Below are 6,000 nucleotides of genomic sequence, written 5' to 3'. Positions count from 1 at the left end.
ATTTATCTTATCAGTAAAGCTTTGTGAATAGATGTGCAAAGCAAAACAATTCCAACAAGAAATTAGTATCAGAGAGCTTTAAATGTTATTCTTTTTAAAATTGATGGTTTATTTTTTGTGGATATTTTTATTCTTGTTCTTAATTTTTATATGATGCCATACTGCCATTAAGTTACAGAATTAAGCTTTTAATTGTGTTATAGATTTACAAACATTTTTCTAGAGTTCTACCATTAAGATTTAAAAACAAATTTTAAAAACCAGCTTAGAATTTTTTAAAAGTATAAGAAGAAAGCAAAAGGAAAAACAGTCACAATGAGGTAGAGGGCCTAAGAAGGTATGACAGTTAAATTTAATGGGGTATCTTTGTTGGGAACTTGAAGCTGAAAAATAACAGTATGGAAAAACTGAGAAATCTGAATAAATTATGACCTTTAATTAATATTAACATATCAATATTGCCTTAGTAATTGTGGAAACTGAACCATACTAATGTGAGATGTTAATAACAGAGAAAACTGGGTATGGGTCATATGTGAACTCCACTGTCTTCACAATAATTTTATAAACTTATAACTATTCTAAAATGAAAAGATTAAAAACATAAAAGGAAATTTATATACGGATTTAAAAGTCATCATTATGCTTTCTACTTATCCAAAGGTCAAAAATATATATTTGGTGAGTGGTAGACTATATGAAATAACCAACATATTAAGTAGCAATTTTTAATCTTAATCTTATTAACCTTAATAGGAATTTGTTTTACAAATCAAGACCATTGGAATCACTTAATAATGAGTAGCAGGTACACATAAGAATGTTAAAATCAATATCAAACTTCTAATCTCAAAAAGTTTCAAACAATAAAAGATATATGTATACACATATGCATTAAATGCATTTCTGAGAAGACTGTTGCCCCTGCTAACTTCCACACCATATAACTTCCCAAAACCCTGGCTTCAACTGATTAGATGAGGTGTAGAAACCTAATCAAGGCAAACTCTTCCCTATCTGACCAGTAAATAGGGCTGTGACCTGGTTCAACAATATAACAAAGCCAAACAGATTTCCTCTCTCAGAAATAAATAGACTATAAAATGTAGATAAAACTTTCCAGTTTCCAGTAGTAGCAAAAATAATGCACCCTAACCTGTCATAATGTGTAGTAACTTGAGTAATCATTATGGGATATGAATGAGAAGAGTAATCAAGACAACCTAAAAGCAAGAAAGAGAAAGATGAAATCAATGTTGGGAACAAGCTGGGTACCCACAAGAAATAAGAAATAGAGAAGTTAAGAGACAAAATGGAGTAACAGGTAATATCTGCTTTTGAGAAAATGGCATGTTTTGCTAAGAACTATCCAATTTTCTGTTTTGAACAAAGACCTGATAGTATTTTGATTTCTGTTCTTGTCTCATTTCTTTACAATAAATACCTCTTTTCTAGAGTAAGTAGAGGTCAGCTCCTATAATTCCAGTCAAAAGAGCCTAAGTCAGAAATCAAATTTTTTTTAAATTCATATATATATTTTATTAATTTTTAAATGTATTGTGTTAAAATGGATTCAAGTGTCCCACTTCATATAACACCCTCACCTTCCCAACACATGCTCCTCATTGCACGCCCCTTGTCCCCCTCCTATAACTCCCTTCCCCCTTCCATCTTACATTTGCTATCCTATTATCTGTGTTATATATATATATATATATATATATATATATATATATATATATATATATATATATACATACATATATATATATATAGCTAATTTTGCTAATCCCTACACATCTTTTCTAATCCCATCCCCTAAACCCCCTTTTCTCTGACTGCTGTCCCTCTGCTCCCTATGACCCCACCTCTGCCTCTATTCCATTCCTCAGTTCATTTTGTTCATTAGATTCCACATATAAATGAGATCATGTGAATTTTTTCTTTCTCTGTCTGGCTTATTTCACTTAACATAATCATCTCCAGGTCCATCTATGCCATCGCAAAAGGTAAGATTTCCTTCTTCTTCATGACTACATAGTATTTGATTGTGTATACATATCACAGCTTTTTTATCCACTTGTCCACTGATGGACACTTAGTCCGTTTCCAGCTCTTGGCTATTGTAAATGATGCTGCAATTAACATGGGGGTACATATCTTCTTTTGAGTCAGTGTTTTGGGATTCTTAGGATATATTCCTAAAAGTGGGACAGCTGACCTGACAAGGTGGTGGTGCACTGGACAGAGCATCAGACTGGGACACAGAGGACCCAGATTCGAGACTCCAAGGTTGCCGACTTGAGCAATGGCTCATCTGGTTTGAGCAAGGCTTGCCAGCTTGAGCCCAAGGTCGCTGGCTTGAGCAAGAGGTCACTCAGTCTGCTGTAGCCCTCTGGTCAAGGTACATATGAGAAAGCAATCAATGAACAACTAAGGTACTGCAACAAAGAATTGATGCTTCTCATCTCTCTCCCTTCCTGTCTGTCTGTCCCTATCTTTTCTTCTGTCTCTGTCACAAAAAAAGTGGGATATCTGTGTCAAAACAATAGCTCCATTTTTAATTTTTTGAGGAAACACCATACTGTTTTCCACAGTGGCTGTGTAAGTCTGCATTTCCATTAGCAGTGTAGGAGGGTTCCCTTTTCTCAACACTCTTGCCAGCACTTGTTGCATGTTGAGTTGTTAATGAGCACCATTTTGACAACTGTGAGGTGATATTTCATTGTGTTTTTAATTTGCATTTCTCTTGATGATTAGTGACATTGAACATTTTTTCATATGCCTATTGGTCATCTGTATGTCCTTTTTGGAGAAGTGTCTATTCAATTCCTTTGCCCATTTTTTAATTGGATTGTTTACCTTTCTGGTATTGAGTTTCAGAAGCTTTTTATAAATTTTGGTTATTAACTCCTTATAAGTTTGTCTTTTTATTTTGTTAATAATGTCCTTTGCTGCCTGACTAGGCAGTGGTGCAAAAGATAGAGTGCCAAACTGGTATGCAGGGGACCCAGGTTCAAAACCCTGAGGTCATTGGCTTGAGTGCAGGCTCACCCAGCTTGAGCATGGCCTTAGCAGCTTGGGTGCAGGGTGGCTGGCCTGAGTATGAGATCATAGACATTACCCTATGGTCACTGGCTTGAGCCCAAACATCACTGGCTTGAAGTCCAAGGTCACTGGCTTGGGACCAAGGTCATTGACTTGAGAAAGGGGTCACTTGCTCTGCTGTAGTCCCCCAGTCAAGGCACATAGGAGAAAGCAATCAATGAACAATTAAGGAGTCACAATGAAAATTTGATGGTCCTCATCTCTCTCCCTTCCTGTTTGTCTTTTCCTATTTGTCAGTCTGTCTCTGTCACAAAAAAAATGTCCTTTTTTGTGCAAAAGCTTTTTAGTTTGATATAGTACCATTTGTTTATTTTGTCCTGTATCTCACTTACCCATGTAGATATATCAACAAAAAATTGCTATTGGAGATATCAGAGAGTTTGCTGCATATGTTTTGTTCCAAGATGTTTAAGATCAATTAAACCAAGAGCTTGTTCTTTGAAAAGGTACTCAAGATTGATGAACTTTTAATCAGACTCATCAAGAAAATAGAGAGAGGATCCAAAAAAATAAAATTACAAATGAAAGTAGAGAAGTTACAACTGACACCACAAAAATACAAAGGATTGTAAGAAAAAACTATGAAGATCTATATGTCAAATAATTGATCAACCTAGGTGAAATTCATAAATTCCTAGAAAGATACAATCTTCCAAAACTCAATCTGGAAGAATCAGAAAACCTAAAATTACCAATTACAACAAATGATATCAAAAAACTCCCAGCAATCAAAAGTCCTTGACCAGATGGCTTCACAGGCAAATTTACCAAACATTCAAGGAAGAATTAACACCTATTCTTTTCAAGCTATTCCAAAAAATTCAAGAGGAATAAAGATTTCCAGGCTTATTTTACGAGGCAAACATTATCCTCATTCCAAAAAAGAGCCCAAATCGCCTCAGCAATCTTAAAATAGAAGAATAAAGTGGGAGGTATCACACTTCCTGTATTAAGTTATACTACAAGGCCACTGTGATCAAAACAGCTTAGTACTGGCATAAGAACAGGCATACAGATCAATGGAACAGAACAGAGAACCCAGAAATAAACCCACACCTTTATGGTCAATTGATATTTGTCAAAGAAGGTAAGAGTATACAATGGAGTAAAGATAGTCTCTTTAATAAATGGTGTTGAGAAAATTAGACAAGTACATGCAAAAAAGTTGAAATTAGACCACCTACCTACACTATTCACAAAAAATAAACTCAAAATGAAAAAAAAAAACTTAAATGTAAGCCAGAAAATAGGATTATACTAGCCATTTTGCATGCCCATTAGAGCTTCCCTCTACTCTAGCCATAATACTTCTTGATTTCCACTGGCACTAGTTTCCTGATTCACTCAGAACCCAAGTGCCATAAGCTTTAAGTAAATTTATAACATTACAAAAGTTCAAAAATCATATTATCCTCTGAATTATTTTGAAAAATTTCTGATGGAAAACATCTTCCTTATTACTACATAGCTTGGTGTCAAAGATAAAATTGTAAACCATTGGTCCTCTAGCATCACCCCTCGTCAACAAGCTAATTCTCATTTAGCTCATATATAGAGAATTATATCTAAGACATTGAGAGCGAGACAATTCCTAAATCACCAAGGGATAAATACTGCTAGGTGCTACCACAGGATTCTTATCATCATACATAACACAACTTACCCTGTTATAATTAATTTTTTCTCAATTTTTCCCCCTGACAAAATTCTAAATTTCATGAGGTCGGTCAGTGGTGGGATTTAGCTGGTTCACACTGGCTTGGCAGAATCATTACCTAATTTTTTGTTGAGTTTGGCAAACCAGTTTTTAAAATGGCACTCATAATCACGGTTCTCTCTAAGGAGGCTGCTCAATGTGGAAATCACAAATTTACATTCCTTACTCTTTTTTAACATTCATCTGTGCAACAGCATATTTCAAGCATCCATTGTAATGTTCACTCCATCCACAGGTGAAAAAAAAAAAAACAAAAAAACAAGTGAGGACTCCAGTCAAGAAGTAATATAGAAATATCTTAAATAACAGTTTTATTGTTTTTGTCAGGTATTATTTAATATTTTTTCATTAATATTTTAAAACTAATCATCTTGTTTTGTGTACCTCTTTTAATGTTCTTATTTAAGTATTAAATACATGAAATAATAAACTACCTTTTGGTGTATAGTTTTTTTATACTTTCAATGGTCATTAGGGCAGTGAACCAGCTGTTAAATTATTTGAACCCCACCACTGAGGTCAGTGATCTTTTTCTTTCCATTGTATCTTCAGAACCTGGAAAATATCTGTATAATACTTGCAGAAAACAATACTGAATGATGAAAGAAAATGTAGGAAAATTATTCCTTTAGCCAAGTTCTCCAAGAAGAACAAAAGCAATAATGAAAGCAATATATATATATATAAAAACCCTGAAAACAGTGACAAAATGACTTCAAAATGATAAGGAAAAACAGACAAAATTTGACTACATGCTTCATTAATGCATATTTCAAGAATGAGAATGAAATACATTTTTAGCCAAAGCAGAGTCTATAAAACACGGAAATGAAAGAAGAAACTCCAAAAGGATATATTTCAGGAAGAAAGGAAATTATCTGTAAAATAAAATCAAAGTGGTAAAAAAAAATATTACACAAAAAATGTGATAGACATATATAATAAATGTAACTCAATATTAAAACTTTCTAATTTATGAGGTTTAAAAAAAGAGAAATAAATACAGTGTATTTCTAGAATAAAATTATTCCACAGTCCTTGCATATTTTCAGAGAAATGACAAGATACTGAATATGTTTACTCTCCGGTAAGGCTATATGTTTATTAAAGTTTTAAAGGGTCACAATAAAAAAATAAATGAATATAAAATAAGTTTATTGATATGAATCTAAGCA

The sequence above is a fragment of the Saccopteryx leptura genome, chromosome 4 (genome assembly GCF_036850995.1).
Source record: "Saccopteryx leptura isolate mSacLep1 chromosome 4, mSacLep1_pri_phased_curated, whole genome shotgun sequence".
NCBI lineage: Eukaryota > Metazoa > Chordata > Mammalia > Chiroptera > Emballonuridae > Saccopteryx > Saccopteryx leptura.
Note: the sequence above shows the minus strand (reverse complement) of the source record.